The sequence below is a fragment of the Solanum pennellii genome, chromosome 1, assembly GCF_001406875.1.
Source record: "Solanum pennellii chromosome 1, SPENNV200".
In the NCBI taxonomy this organism is placed as follows: domain Eukaryota; kingdom Viridiplantae; phylum Streptophyta; class Magnoliopsida; order Solanales; family Solanaceae; genus Solanum; species Solanum pennellii.
Genome location: NC_028637.1, coordinates 17,265,422 through 17,282,938, shown reverse-complemented (window position 1 = coordinate 17,282,938; position 17,517 = coordinate 17,265,422). Strand labels below are relative to the sequence as shown.

The 17,517-nt window shown below is 38.9% G+C and overlaps 1 pseudogene; it reads left to right on the top strand.

Moving 5' to 3' along the window:
* The window catches only part of LOC107018183, a 158,451-nt pseudogene extending 143,233 nt beyond the window's left edge, over window positions 1-15,218 (top strand).
* The last annotated feature ends 2,299 nt before the right edge of the window (window positions 15,219-17,517 follow it).

Here is a 17,517-nt window from a genome sequence, read left to right as displayed (position 1 = left end):
TTAGAATAGTCAGTACTATTGCTTAGGTTTAATAACACCAGCCCAACTTATTTGGAATTGAACCATAGTTATTGTTATGGTTATAATGTAATAATAAACCAAGCAGTAGGCGATATCATTCCTAACTGGATATTCTAAACCAAAATACACATATCATAATAAAATCTCAAAGCATAATTTTCTGAGTGCTTGGACTCACAAATTTCCATAAATAATAATAAAGACAATCTTACTTTCCTAACAATCAAGAAGAAAAACTCATATTGCTTAACATATTTTTGAAAAAGATAGTGTATCAGACTTTATACAAGTTAATAGTTCACAAATTTAATTGAAAGAAGCAAAAAGAATGAGTTGTTACCTTTTTATCAAAAAGCATAAAACAAAACTTGATCAAAAGAAAGAGTTATCACTGCGGCAAAAAAGATCTTTAGAGACAATTATAAAATTCCCTGGAAAAATTCCATAGCAATATTGAATGTAACGACAACTAAATAATGTTGATAAAGTCTCTAACACTCTTCATTACTGTGAATATTCATTGCCGATAAAAAATATATTTGTTTTAGTGTATTTTGGACATTTATTTGTTTCAAGAAAACTTGATATCTTATTATGCCTAAAATGAAGAGACAAAGAAATATGACAAATTAGTTAACTTGAGATAAAAGAAGTAAACTAATTGTCTCTATAAAAATATTCTATGAAGGGTGCAATGACATATGAAATATTTGTACCTAAGAATGACCAATCAATACTAACTGTGGCAAAGAAGAGAGCAATTTGTTTGGTTCTTTTAACAAACTTCAACATTGGTTGCGAATTAGTTATCACATATTTATTGTTCTATGCTATCAAATATAACACAAACCACAAGTAATTTTCTCAAAAAGTAAACGAAAAAAATATAAAAAGAGACAAAAAGAAGATAAATTTTCAATCATCCTCACTGGAATTTTCAACTAAGTTAAAAAAAAGACACCAAAATAAAAAAAGAAATTGCAATAGATACATGAATTACTATGACTTACACTAAAAGATTAAACATCGTTATATAGGAGGGGAAAAGCCTTAAAGAAATGAACACACTTCATAAGAAGCTTAATTAATGTATGTAAATTCAACTCACATAAAGCAAAAAGAATCTACAAATAATAATGACAGAAATAAATGTTTTGTTATTAAAGAAACAAATGTTGATTTGAACCATTTCAGCATTTTTGTGAGTTGTGGACTAAGAGATGAAATAGTAGTAATGTCACAATGCGATTAAAACAATTTTCATTGTTTATAGGATGAAACATGTAGGAAGGAAATAAAAGAAGATTGATTTTTAATCATCCTTGTTGAAATTTTTCACAAATTTTTAATAAGGTCACCAAATTCTGTAAGGAATGAAACAAACTTCATAACAAGCATAATTATTAATTTAAATTCAACTAACCTATAACGAAAAAAGCTACAAATATTAGTGGCAGAAAATCCCTCTATTTATATTAAACAAACTGTAGGTCACAACTCTTTGATAAAGTCACAACCCTTCGGAAAGGTGACAACCTTACATAAAAGTTACAACTTTTCATAAAAGTTGCAACTCTTCATAAAAGTCGTAATTCTTCCTAAAGGTCGCAACTTTTTATAAAATTCGACACTTTTCATAGTCACAACTTTTCATAAAAGTCACAACTTTTCATAAGGGAAAAGCTAGTTTTTGTAATAGATAAACATAAAGGAGAATCCTTTTTTTGGTGTCACCACATAGGCGGGCCTAGGTTCCTCTTATACACACACACACACACACACACACACACACACACACACACATATATATATGATTTTTTACTAATATTCATACATAAAAAATAATGGGAAAATAGGTTCATAAAAAAATGTTAGCAATATTTTAACATGAATTTGATTATTTGTCATTACCAAATAATTCAAGAACCTCCAACGAATGAATTATTCACGAAATAATAAATCATTGGTTCTTTAATTAACATATAAAGAAGCAAATAAGAATATATATACAAAGATATTTCCTGATAAAAAGAATCATTTAAGTTACTCAGATTATACAATTGTGATATATGTCTTAGGAGAAAATTCAAAAGTTTGTTAACATATCAAAAAAAGAAATTACGCTTGAACAGGAAAGCAATTACAACTTTTGAACTAGTATAATGAATTTCTTCAATTGATAAGTGAGAAATTACATATCTATGTAAAAATAGATAATATTTAAGTTTATATAGTACTTTTAAGTTAAATAATTTAATATAGAATATCAAAACATGAATTCTTGGACCAGAATACAATAATTATTTTCTGCACAATGAATATACGTATTATAAGTGTATATGTTCAAAATAATCGAAGACTATAACTTTGTAGAAACATAAACAACATAGTTTAAAACATGTACTCAAAAACACTAAATAATGTCATATGCATAAGTTAATGAGTGTAAAAATATACAAGGATATATAAAATAGAATGCAATAAAAAGGAAAAAATTGAGTATAGTGAATGCACAAAATCCATTAAGAAAACAATTCCCCTCAAATAACAAAGGTTTAAATAATTTCATCCTCTCGTGATGGAACAATTTTATTCACCAACTTATTCATACAAAAATAGCTAAGTTACTTAACTGGAGCAAATCAAACGAAAATTTAATTTTGCGAAAGTAGAAGAAGAAGATCAGATTTTTTTTAAATGAGAGTGATGTACCGAGGTTTCACAGTACTTTTAATGTTTTTTCCTTAAGTTTAGTGTGTGTCCAAAAGCCTTTTTGTATTGATTTTTATGTAAGTTTTTCCTTATTTGCAGAAAATCTGTCCAAAGATGAACGCAGATGTTTTTGAGTGAGAAATGCAAAAGAGACCACCTACGGAGCCTATGACGGTCCGTCGAGTCTGTGACGATCCGTAGGTGGCATCGTAGTGAGGAGAGAAGCTGCTAAAGGAAGATGGGGAATTCTGACCTAGTGTGGGATTACAGAAGTCCATGACGGACCGTCATAGCCACGACGATCTGTCCTGCTGGTTCATCCTAATGATCAAAGAATAGTCCCAGTACCCAAATTCCAAGAAGTTAAAGTATCATGGAACGGAGACCCTCGACGGATCGTCGTGCTTGGAACGGTCCGTCATACCTGTTCGTTGAGGGTAATGAAGAAAGCAATAGAAGAATTTGTGAAGTATGGATAATGGAGGCCATGACGGCCCGTCGTGACCACGTCGGTCCGTCACGAGGCAGATGCGTTTTGACAGATTTTGAGTTATTAGAATCCTTCTTTTATTAGGTTTTTGTTTTTATTATAAATAGTTTGAAAACCTCATTTTTGGGGTTAGACTTTTGGTTAGACGGTTAGACTTTTCGATAATCTTTAGTTCTCTTGTTCAAGTATTGAAGGATTAATTTCAGTAATTCATACACTTTTTCTAGAATTGATTGTTGGTGCTTTTGTTGATTAATAAAGTGAATATCTGAATTTTATTCTTTCTCATTAAAGTAAGTGCATGAATTCTTATATTAAATATATGAATAGTGTGATTATGACCATGGGTAACTAAACTCCATAACTAGGGTTGTGAGAACCATGGTGAATAATGAGGTAAAATCTAACTAAAATAGCAATTATAGAATAATGTCTTGCATGAATTGATAATTCTTTCGTTTCGAAGTCTTTCTAACGGATGGCCAACGTTAGAACTCGCCTTAATGCTACTTGCCGGACCAAGGAGGTAGTTAATAGGAAAAGAATTATCAAAATAGATTTAGTGTACACTATCTAATAGGCTAGTGTCGGTTCGTTCGAGGTAATAACTTAGTCAAATATCAAACATTATGCTTAATATGAGGTAAAGGTAAGGGTTAGTATAGCAACACACATAGCCGGACCAAGGTGCGGAGTGAAATTTTCTAGATGTCGGACCAAGGATTTAGAGATACATAACTTATCACTTTACATGCAAGATACTAGGAAAGAATTGTTATAGTTAGAATTATCAAGTTAGGAACTTGTGGGCAACACTTATGCCCTAGTTACTTTTATTAATTGATTAAGCTTCAACATTTGAATCAGTTAGTTGGTTACTTTAATTTAGTTAATTATTTTCATTAATTTAGAGTTAAAAACCCCCTTTTCTGTCTTTTGTTTTCTAAGGAAATAGTTGACTAAATAATAGTAATAATAGAATAAAGTTAAGTCTGAACTATTTTCCTCGTGGGATCGACCACAACCTCATTAGTTGGGTTCTTTACTTGATACGACCGCTTTACTTCTTATTTGACAAGTAAGTTTGAACGTATCAAATTTTGGTGCCGCTGCAGGGGAAAGTAGTTTTTAGATTTACTTAAACTTGTTACTAAAGTTTAGTCAATATTTTCTTAATTTTACTTTTCTATTTGTTTTTGATTCTTGCAGAACTAACTTCCTTGTATGACAAATACACGGAGAGGAAGAGAACCGTTGTTTCCCTACGACCACGAATTAGAGCGTACACTACGCAATATGAATCGAAACTTGGGTATTAACGATGATGATCCAAACCAGAACATCCTAGCTCCGGTTGATGCTCATGGTCAGTTTTTACCCGATTATCCTGGTGAAAATCAACAAAGGGGACAAAATCCCGCTCCACATCCTCAAGAATACTACAGAGGTTATGACAATATTGCAGACTCTGATGGGCCACTTGTCTTGCCTCCTCTACCACAAGGCCACACCTTTGTGGTAACTAGTAGTCTGATGCAAATGCTCACTGCTAGAGGTTTGTTTTCAGGGCTACCTTCTGAGGACCTACATGCCCATATAGCTAAGGTAAGGGCAGTGTGTAAAAGATGTGTAGGGAGGCCTGATTTGAATTTGGATGTAATACATTTCCTCTCTCACTCACTGGAGAGGCTGCTATTTTGTTCACTGAGATCCCTTATAACTCAATTTTCACTTGGAACCAACTAAGGGACGTTTTCTTAGCACGTTACTACCCGGTCTCCAAGAAACTAAATCAGAAAGACAGAGTGAATAACTTTGTGTCACTACCAAGAGAGTCAATTAGCAGTTCTTGGGATAGATTCACTTTATTCTTAAGAAGTGTCCACAATCACCGCATAGATGATGAGTCATTGAAGGAATATTTCTATCGGGGACAGGATGATAATAATAAAGCGGTATTGGGTACTATAGCGGGTGGTTCTTATGGGGAGTGTCCTTACGCCGAGATTGCCAAAAAGTTAGAAAAAATCTCCCGATATAATAAAGCTTGGAGTACTAGGAAGTCAAATACTGGAAGAAATACCTTCGCCATGCAATCCACACACAACCCAGCCACAGATGAGATTCATGAAGAGATGGCTCAGATGAGAACTGAGCTTGGGTTGGTATTAAAACATGTCACTGAGGTGTACAAAAGATAAATGCAGTGAACTATTTTTCTAAACCACCACCACCATATGATGAATATTATTATGATGAGGATTCCTATGCGGTAAATGAGCAGACGGGGGGTTTCCGACCAAATGCCCAAGACTCAAATAAGGAGAATCGGCGCCAAGGTCAAGGAAACCAAGGTCGGAACTATGGTAACTATAACCGTGAGGGTAATTATGTCCGAGATGGAAATTACAACCGCGACAACAACTTCAACAGGGGTAACTATGGTAACAGAAATGATAGGAATGGGCCCTATGTTCCTCCTCAAAATCGTGAAGTTGCTCCTAGAGATGGTGGATGTAGTATGGCTCTAGTTGAGAATATGTTGCACAAAATGATGAGGAGGTTCGATGCTAGTGATGAGCACACTAAAGAGTTAAGGAGTGATTTAACGGGTATTGGGCAGAAAGTCGATACACATGCAATATCGATTAAGCAACTTGAATTGCAAATGGGCGACTGTGAACACACGGCAACCGGGCACTCATCCTAGCAACACTGTCAAAAATCCAAAAAATAATGGACAGTGTATGGCAATCACTACTCGTGGTGGTAAGCAAACCATTAACCCACCTATGCCGTCTAATGAGGAAAAAGTGATAAAAGATAATGATAAAGTGGTAGAGGTTAGTGGTGAAGTATAAGATAACACTGGAAAAGATGCTAAAGTGCCTAAAAAGGTAACTCCCATGCCTAAACCACCACTCCCCTTTCCCACTGCGATGCGTCTACTGATAGCTGATCGAATGGTAAAAAGGACTATAGGAATACTTCACGATGTACTAGTAAAAGTGGAGTCGTTCATATTTCTGGCAGATTTTGTTAGTCTTGATTGTGAAGTCGATTTTGAAGTACCTATTATTCTTGGGAGGCCATTCCTTGCTATGGGCAGAGCCTTAGTTGATATGGGAAATGGGCAGATGAAATTTCGGTTGAATAATGAAGAAGTGACCTTCAACATTTGTATGTCCATGAGGCAGAGTGGTGAGCTCCAATCGGTATATGCTATATCCTACAAAGTTGGTAAGTCATCTGGGACACAAATAGAAGAACGTCCAGGTGTAGAAGCATCAGCGACAGTGATAATGAATTTTAACAACGATCTCATTGAAGAGTATGGGTCATTATTCACGGCTCTTGATCGTGGTGATGTTCGGTTTAAATCGAAGAAATATGAGTTAGTATCACGACCGGAATCTAGACCCCAGACGAGACCGGCGTCGTTGACCTCTCAGAGGTCGCAAACAAGCCTACTTACGTCATTCTTACTTTACATAGGTTAATTTTAGCGAAAAAATTGAAATTTTTGATTCTTTAATCATACTTGCTAAACATTCTTAATATTTCATAATCGTTCATCATTAACAATCTAACATTTAAGAGATAAACAACTGAAAGAAATAATTCATTAAGTATTAATTGTATATCGGCCAAAGTAGCACCAATACAAAGTCTGAACCAAAACAGGAAAGAAACGCTAGTGGAACATGCTCCACTAGCTCAACTCTAAAACTACGCTAGAATGTAAAACAGTAGCATCCTCAAAAGCATGAGGACCTACCAAAGTCCGGATGAATGCTGATGTCCGAATAGCTGCAACAACGAACCTGTAGCTCTACCGCCCACCTGTGTCTGCACCTAAAAGTAGATGTTTGTATGGAATTAGTACACACTTGTACTAAGTATGGGTATATGCAAGCACACACCAGGGACATGCATGAGAAAGAATAGCTCTTTTCTAACGACATGATTTTTGGAAGTCAAGTCAGTGGACTTGCCAATTTGAGATTGAAAAAGTTATGCCATGAGAGTGACATGCATCATTATCATTATCGTACTACACACAATATATAACATCTTCATATAACACATAACATATAACACATAGTTTCTTTCATATTATTAATTCATGTGCCATGATACCTTGTTATAATGGACTTGACCTTAAGACTTTCCAAAATGAGGGCTCAACATATGGGACCTCAACTAGGGAGCCTTCTTTAGCAAACACAGAGTCTGCTTCATTCATTCATACGTACCTCATTTCAGTTCATTCATAGGCCAGTGTGAACACCAGCTATACCTAGGATGTAGTTTAAGACTTTCATCGGGTTTGCTGTGCAATGATCAGAAATAACCTAATGTCATTACCTGAATCTAGCTCGCCTCTTGATTATCCTATCCTAACACCTTCGGTATCATTCATTTCTTTATATGCTTCATTTGAGGCTGGCCTCATTCATTCATTAGGAACTTTAACTTTAACCGACATAGATCATGTGAGCATCCTGAAATCCAGTGTCTCCCCCACACCGAAAAGAGGTGGAATCACCGGCCAAAGCGATTCAATAACATGCTAGCGTATATGGGAATTTAACCCCGCTAGATCCCTATAGTGGCAATATAGGTTCAAAGACTAGGAGATGTATGGAGACCCATACCCGGCAAGCCGGACAGTCTCATCTCATGAGAGTTACGTGAACCTCCGCCCTTCCCGAGAGAAGGTGATAGCATCACCGCTCATAGCTAGCCTATCGGTGCTCGGTATAAAGTTCCATTACATTCAACTCATACATCATGGAAGTTGGCTTCTAGTATGAGGACATCATAGCTCAATAGATGATTTCTCATCTCATCATTAGTATTAAGTGTTTTAAACTCAATATTTTCATTAGAGTGTTCATCGAGACTGGTCTCTTCATTATCTTACACTCTTATTGGTGAGTACGTATTGGTAACATTTACTTAGGCTCATTTGAGATTGCTCTCATCATATACATTAGCCTCACATCATGATTGTCACCACATTCTTCATTATTAGCACCTTTATTTTTCATAGTTAATCACCTCTTATTACGTGGATGTTCATTTCTTCATTTCATTACGTATATCTTAGGTTCACTTATACTTGAACGTATGTTAAACTTATGTGTCTATACATACAAGTCATGAGGCTTCATTTATAGTTCGTTAAATGATTCTTATTTTCCTAAGATTATGTATTACAAGACTTATGTATCTTGTATATATACCAAGATCTTGATTTTTGATCTAAGTAGATGACATTATTATTGAATATTTTACTCACGTATGACTTATGTATCAATACGGAGGTTTGGGCACGGGAACCCAAATCTTGAATCACTTGGATATCATTTATATTTTTCATTGATTTTATTTCTAATATTCATGACATTAGAACTCTAATTTAAATCTCAACATTTTCATGAAATAATTAAATTTCTATTTTAATTAGAATTCTAAATTAAATCTCAACATTTACGAGAAAGAATTAATTTTTCTATTTTAATTAGAATTCTAATTTAAATCTCCATATTTACATGAAAGGATAAATTTTCTATTCTAATTAGAATTCTAAGTTAAATCTCAATATTTACACAAAAGAATTAATTTTCTATTTTAATTAGAATTCTAATTTAAATCTCAATATTTACATGAAACAATTAATTTTCTATTTTAATTAGAATTCTAATTTGAAATCTTTTTTTTTATTTAAAATCGCTTCATTAGGGAGGTTGTGGGTTCGAACCCCCACAACCCCCTTATTTTCCTCTCTTTTTCGCTGAAGAGGAGGTTGTGAGGTGGTGGGTTCGAACCCCCACAACCCCTCTATTTTTTTTATTTTTTTTCGTACACTGCTACAGTCTTTGAGGTCGTTGGTTCGATTCCCACTCCTCACGTTTTATTTCATCCTATTTTCTTCTTTCCCTCGCGTGTACATGGAGGTCGTGGGTTCGAATCCCACGCCTCTCATTTAAATTTCCTGCTTTATTCCCTTTCGCCTCTCCCCCAGGTCGCGTGTTCGAGCCCCCCAGCCCCCGCTTTTTTTTTTCATGCAATACAGGGGCGAGGGTTCGATTCCCCCAGCCCCCTTATTTTTTTCTTTTCTTTGCGAATTTCGCCGGCCCCCCAGCCCCAGGTTTGAGCCCCATCTGGCACATTTCTTTATTTAAGGCTTACTTTGGTGAGGTCTCGGGTTCGATCCCTGCAGACCTCACCTATTTTTATTTATTTATTTTTTTGTTCAAAATTTCCAGAATTCATCTACAATTTATTTCCAGGTTCTGGGACATTACTCCACAATTTTGTACCTCATTTTTACGGGTTAATTTAGCATTTGTTTCTTATACATTCGTTAAAGTTCTTAAGACAAGTTTAGAGGGATGATTTGATCAATTGTTTTAACTAGAATTTATAGCCTTTCAACCATGTGAATATTACGATTTTAAGAGCCTCTAATTGCACACAAAACACGAATAACCTCTATGCTATTAACATGCTAAAGAAGAACTCAAAATCATGATCACAATCTCGCACAAATACATACGTATTTACACACATATTCCAAAAAGACACAAAATATAAACACATAGTCATGAACACATACTCGAAACGAGATCATCACCACAATCAAGTATCCCTAAATTCTACCAACAAGAATACCCAACCTAAGATCATAGGGAGCTAGTGACAGGGGCATGCAACGTGGAACAACCTTAGTTTCGAGATGAATAGTTTGAATCATAAGGGGCCTCTTGGGAAGGGAGCCAAGAGAGAAGAAACCCATACCTTAATCGATGTTCAAACGTTGATGTTGCTGCCTGGAAAAATCCTCCAAACAACTCAACGAACAACTTATCTTCGCCTTAATGTTTTTGGTTGCTTTGTTTTTCTTAATAATTCATGTGAGTTCTTCAAGCGTGAAGAACTGTTGATATATTCTCTGTTTTTTTTTGTTGTGCTTGGCAGAATAACGTGAGAAAGATGGAGAACCTGAGAGAGAGAGTTAAGAAGTGTGTGAGAGAGAGAACTATTAGGATTAAGAAACTAATTCAAGAATTAGTCAAATAGAATTTAATATAAATTAATACAAATCTGGTTTATTTTAATTAATACGCGAAAGGACCATTATGCCCTTAAATACCTATTTATTCTTATTTACTTAACTTTTTTTTGGATCGTTACAGTTAGACATGAAGAATCGCGAGTCTCCACCCGCGAAACCATCTATAGAGGAGGCTCCAAAGTTAGATCTAAAAGCTCTCCCACCTCATCTCAAGTACGAATTCTTAAGAAATGGTGACACTTTGCCTGTAATCATTGCATCAGACCTGAATGAACAACAAGTTGAGAGTTTGGTGAAAGTGCTAAAAAGTTTCAAACAAGCCATTGGGTGGACTATTGCGGACATTATTGGGATTCCTCCTGGTATTTGTTGTCATAAAATCCAACTCATGCCCAATCATAAGCCAAGTATTGAGCACCAGAGATGCTTAAATCCATCTATGCAAGAGGTTGTGAAGAAGGAAATCATTAAATGGTTGGATGTCGGAGTAATATATCCGATCACCGATAGTAGTTGGGTATGCCCTGTTCAGTGTGTACTTAAAAAAGGGGGAATGACTGTGGTCCCCAATGATAAAAATGAACTTGTTCCAATGAGACCGGTTACTGGATGGAGAGTGTGCATGGATTACCATAAATTAAATGCATGGACCGAAAAAGGCCATTTTCCTATGCCCTTCATGGATCATATGTTGGATAACTTGCCGAAAAAAGGTGGTACTGTTTCCTTGATGGATATTCATGGTATAATCAGATTTCTATTGCACCAGAAGATCAAGAGAAAACCACCTTTACTTTTCCATAAGGGACCTTTGCGTTCAAGAGAATGTCCTTTGTGTTGTGCAATGCACCCTCCACATTTCAGAGATGTATGATGTCGATATTCTCCGACATGGTGGAAGATACTATTGAAGTTTTTATGGATGATTTTTCTGTGGTTGGTGAATCATTCGAGAGGTGTTTGAGTCATTTATCTGAAGTCCTTAAAAGATGTGAAGACTGCAATTTAGTACTAAATTGGGAAAAATGCCACTTCATGGTGAAAGAAGGTATCATTTTGGGTCATCGCATTTCAGAAAAGGGCATAGAGGTTGATCAATCTTAAGTCGAGGTAATAGAGAGACTTCCCCCCACCTATCTCTGCAAAAGGTATGAGAAGATTTCTTGGGCATGCAGGTTTTTACCGGAGATTCATCAAAGATTTTTCAAAAATTGCGTATCCGTTGTGCAAACTACTGGAGAAAGATTGTAAATTTTATTTTGATGAATCCTGTCTTAAAGCATTCGGCGAGCTAAAAGAAAAATTGGTGTCTACACCTATCATTATTTCTCCGGATTAAAACACTCCATTTGAGGTGATGTGCGATGCTAGTGGGGTTGCTCTTGGTGTGGTATTGGGACAAAGAAGAAACAAAATTCTTCACCCCATTTACTATGCTAGTAAAGACCTAAATGAAGCCCAAAATAACTACACAGTGACTGAGCAAGAACTCCTTGCAGTAGTCATTGCTTTTGAAAAATTTCGCTACTATTTGCTAGGTACTAGAGTTATAGTGCATACTTAACATTCAGCATTGAGATATTTGATGGCAAAGAAGGATGAAAAAGCGAGGTTGATTCGTTGGGTACTACTGCTACAAAAAATTGACTTTGAGGTGAGGGATAGAAAAGGGACCGAAAATCAAGTTGCAGATCACTTGTCTCGTCTAGAAGATGAAGTTATGAGAGAGTTAGGGGATAAGACTGATATTGATGATACTTTCCCCGATGAGCATGTATTGGCTGCCTCACAAGACTTTATTCAATCGGACTTGTCCTTTCATCAAAGAAAAAAATTCATGTATGATGTGAAGAAGTTCTTTTGGGATGAACCATACTTATATAGGAGCTGCTCCGATGGGCTTATTCGGCGTTGTGTGCCAGAAGTTGAGATGTTGAGTGTTTTAAAGGCATGCCATTCCTCACCCGTTGGTGGACATCATAGTGGTACCCGAACCTCTCATAAGATATTACAATGTGGTTACTATTTACCAACTATTCATCAAGATGCCCATGAGTTTGCCAAAGCATGTGATAGATGCCAAAGAGATGGCGGCATTTCAAGAAAGCAAGAGCTCCCTCTAAACCCATTCTTGTGATTGAGTTATTTGATGTTTGGGGTATTGACTTTATGGGTCCTTTTGTGAGTTCTCATGGAATGAGGTATATTTTAGGAGCGGTTGATTATGTATCTAAATGGGTGGAAGTTATCGCCCTCGCAAACAATAAAGGGAAGAGTGTCACTGCGTTCTTGAAAAAGAATATATTTTTCTCTCGATTTGGTACCCCAAGGGCAATTATTAGTAATAGGGGATCCCACTTTTTCAACAAATTGTTCAAGGGATTATTGGAGAAATATGGGGTTCGCCATAATGTGGCCACTCCTTATCATCCTCAAACTAGTGGGCAAGTTGAAGTGTCAAATAGGGAGATCAAACAGATATTGTCAAAAACAGTGAATGCTAGTAGAACGGATTGGTCAATGAGGCTTGATGATGCTTTTTGGCCTGCCGGACAGCTATAAGACTTTCAGAGGTATGTCCCAAACCAACTTAAATATGGGAAAGCTTGTCATCTTCCGGTTGAATTAGAGCATATAGCCATGTGGGCAATGAAGAAGTTGAAAATGGATTGGAACGAAGCTGCAGAACAACGGTTAATTGGGTTGAATAAACTCGATGAATTTCCCCTGAAAGCTTATAAAAGCTCAGCCTTCTACAAAGAAAAGATGAAGAAGTACCATGACCTAAAAATTGAAAAACGAGATTTTATGGTTGGGAATTTGGTGCTTTTATACAATTCTAGGTTGCGCTTGTTTCCGAGCAAGCTCAAGTCCAAATGGACTGGCCCTTACATGATTACCCAACTATTTCCTCATGGAGCAGTTGAGTTGGAAACCAAGGAGGGTGTGCAGTTTAAGGTGAATGGACAACAAATAAAACTCTATTTCGGGCATGCGAAATCGGCGAATGAAGTGATCGAGGAATACCATCTTGATGAAGTCTGAGTAATCAAGTGTCTTCAGTTGTGCCGCCACGTTAAATCAGGCGCTGGTTGGGAGGCAACCCAATACGCAACACATCACCAGGAAATTCTGCAGAAATTACTCCGCAATATTCACTGACGGATACATCGACAAACCCTCACGCTTGTGATGTACCGTCGCATGAATCCGTCGTGCCAGGTATGTATTTCATTTATTTTCAAAATTAGGGCACCCGCGACAGAAACCATGACGGACCGTCACATCTGCAATGAACCATCATCGGGGACTCGTTGCGTCATTAACCAGCAACCCGAACCGACCCGGCTGGGGATTTAAAAAGTTTTCAACCTTTTAAAATCCCCACCCCTTCATTTAAACCATTTCTTTCCCTCTTTCTCCCATTTCCTCCCTTTCCAACTTCCTGCCTTTCTCATCCTCTTCTCTATCAACTGATCCACATCACTTCCCCAAATCAAAAAATCCCAAAATCTCCTTTCTACTGGTCGGAGTCTGCTGCTGTGTTTTTGCTCTTCATAGCTAAGTGCCTCACTTGCTTGTTTTTCTCCTCTTCTCCGGCATGTGTCTCTGATCTCTATTCATTTACACTGCATTTTTGTTTTTCAATTACTATTGGCCTATTTCTTTTTGGTGGGTCTTTGCTCTTTGATCCAATTTTGTCTGACCTAGGTTGAGAGTCCATCGAATTGCCTTGATAAAATTTGAGAAATTGATGTTTTAGCATTGCTAGTTTGCTAGGTGTTTGGGTTAGAAACATGTAGGTTAATATCAAGTATTCTGTTTGAGTCACAGGGGAATATTGTGCATCCTCAGTTCTGTCACTGAATGACAGAACGAGACCCCAACGATGGACCATCGTACCCACGACGTACCGTCATAGGGTCTGTCCCAACACCTCACTATTCGTTTTCTCTAAGTGTACACCTACGTACATATGCCACCGACCACGACGGTCCGTCTTGCACAACCGTTATGGTTCTCAGAGACCTTATTCCTAAGGATCTCCAACTTTTTCTAAGTGTCCTCTGACGGACATCTACGACGGACCGTCGTACCCACGACGGTCCGTCTTGCACAACCGTCATGGTTGTCAGAGACCCTTGTCCTAAGGGTATCCATTTTTTTTCTAAGTGTCCACTAACGGACATCTACGACGGACCGTCATTATCACGACGGTCCGTTCTGCTTATCCATCATAACTGTCAGAGACTTTCCTTCTAAGAGTCTCCAAATAAACATTGTTGAAGTAAGACATGACGGACCGAATGACGGTCCGTCATACTCACGACGGGCCGTCACCTGGTCCATCGTGTTTCACTGCTACTACAGAGATGTCATTACATCTTTTCTCTTATGTGTATTTTGTCTCGTTTTTCTTTTCTTATTTGCTCCTTCTAGTACTAATAATGATTATTTATAGGAACTATCTCTAATGGCACGAAACAAGATCGAGTTTACGCACGTGGGCGTTCAAAGTCTATCGCCCCGTCTGCCCGACTGGTTATAGGCTCTGATGATGAGCATGATCCCGAGTACGTGCCCCCAGGCACTGCCACTCCAGCACGAGTTGCGCGTACAACCAGTGCTATGCCTAAAAGGGTGGCGTCCGGCGTAGTCACTGCCTCCCATTCTGATGAGAAGCGCACGCTGACCGGCACGCCTTCTGGGTCAGCTACACAAGAAGAAAGAGCGTCTGGTTCCTTAAGAGTCTCGTGGTCGGAGGAAGCCTCTGGTTCCGCAAAAGTCTCTGCTCCCACCACGGCTTCACAGTTCGCCTCGTCTGATGAGGCTGAAAGTCCTGATTCCACTCCAGGCTCACTGACTGAAGTTCCCGCCCCGATAGCTGACCAGACAACCGGTGGTGTGTGAACGGGCAATACCAAGTGTATTCAGACGCCAAGTTTCTAAATGATAAAGGCGTCATGACACGGACTCTTACACTGGAGAGGCGGGTCCTTACGGGAAGTCTCCCCACCGTGCCAGATATACACACTCTCTTCACCAGACATCGGCTAGAGTGGACAGCTCGTTATTTGGGCCGCTACAGTAAGGAGTTGGTCCGAGAGTTTTACGCCTCTTATGTGGATACTATTCGATCACAGACCGATGGGCGGGCTGCCCCCACCAAACAGGCCCCACTTGAGCACGTCAGAGTACGCGGCATACAGGTCGACATCTCCCTGCCATCCATCCGCCGGTATCTGTACGACAAGTATGTTGATACCACCAGGACCCCTCTCACCATCGAGTTCGACTATAGGTGGCAAATTGTTAAAGATGGCTGATTCTTGCGGGAGCCATCGTTGAGAGAGAACACCAAGAGGTGGATGGCCCACCACTTATCTATTGATGGAGAGGATGTCGACTAGGTAATGGTGTCGAAGGGAGCCATCAGGAAGGCTAACTTGACCTTCACGGCTAAGTTTCTATGGTTGATTGTCCCCCACTGCCTCTCCCCCATGGCTGCAGATAACATAGTTACATGGGATCGCGCAGTTCTGATGGCAGCGATGATGGCCGGGTTTGAGGTTGACTTCGTTTGGCTTCTTCAGGCGGTCATGCATGAAAGGGCTTTCAAGGTCACCACTACTTACCCTTTTCCGTGCATGGTATTTTAATTATGCAGGTCCGCAGGTGTGCCCATCTGGCACATTGATCAGCTCAAGACTCCGCAGGGCTATGTTGATATCGGCCTCATCAGGGATGAGCCAATGAGTTGGCTCCACGCAGAGGGCCCCGTCCAAAGGTGCCTCCACTTGGTGAGAATCTGGCTGATACTGTAGCTTAGCTCGAACGGCTACGTAGGCTACTTCAGCACCCACTGACACTACCCCGGTCGAGTCTATCCCGGGTAGTAGCACTGCCCCAAGCTCCTCTCGCTCAACCCCTTCCCCCGCTCTGGTCCCGCTTGCTAGGGTCCAGAAACTAGAGGCTCAGATGGCCACACTTCTCCATCACATCCAGCATTGGATGCAGAGGTCTATTGCTGAGGCGGAGGAGCGCTTGGAGCGTAAGATGGCACAACACACATAGAGGAAGATTACGGGAGGTTCAATAGCTCTTAGACGCTTTTGAGTTGCGAGTGCTAGGTAGGCCAGCCCCTCCAGTGGACGTGTCGACCCTTTAGGCTGCGGTTGAGAGTTTGCGAGCAGATCTTGATATGATCCTAGAGGCTAGGGTGCCTGAGTCTGAGGCCCCTTCTATAGAGCCTGCTTAGGACACAGTGTTGGGTGCTTTATTCGCCACTTTTGAGATTCCACCACCTCCCCCTCGAGAGAATGCCAAGAGGCGCAGGGGTCGAGAGGAGGATGAGTCTAGGGCAAGGAAGAAGGAGCACCGTGAGATGGAGGCTGCGAGGAGAGCCTCGATTGATGATGAGGAGGTGCTAAGATTAGGGCTGTAGAGTTAGCTGCCGGAGCATCTAGCTCCAGAGATGTGGAGACAGCGGGAGGCACGACTGATAGTGTTGTTGCTGATTAGGACACTACTGAGGGTGTCCAGACTACAGAGGTAGTGGGTTCCAGGGAATCGGACCCACCAACTTGCTGATCGCCGGCGCTTTGCGCCTTGCTTCACCTACCACTCTTGTATTCCAGTTTTTTTATGTATTGGGGACAATTGCATATCTTTTAGTTGGGGTGGGGTAAATGGAAAGTGAGTGCTAGGCTGAAGTCTGAGTAGCCCAATTCATGATCCTCTTTTGGGGTTTTCTTGCATGTGTTCTTTATCCCAAAAAGACTGATTACTTTTATTGTTGAACCGGCATGTTATATTGTTATATCTTGTGTGCATGGTATAACTCTGAAGCACGATGGCTAAAACAAATATGATATCCCGATATGAAAATGATGCATGACTAGGCATAGTAATTGATAATTGTGTGGCTCTAAACATGACATAGAGATACACTACTGCAAGACCTTGAATCTAAGACATGAACTAGGTGTCTAATAATCAGGGAATGTAATGAATGTCAAGTGAGTGTGAGGAAAATTCGAAGGATCCACCATTGAGACTGAGCTAGAACTTGCCTGGTTCGTCTTGATAAAAGTAAGCCAAAATGAACAATTAGGAAAGGATCATAGGCCTTTGTTGAAATAGTCAATCTTGAGCCCAAATAAAAAAAACAAATGAAGTTAATCCCGTATTGATCCAAATGATTTGAGCC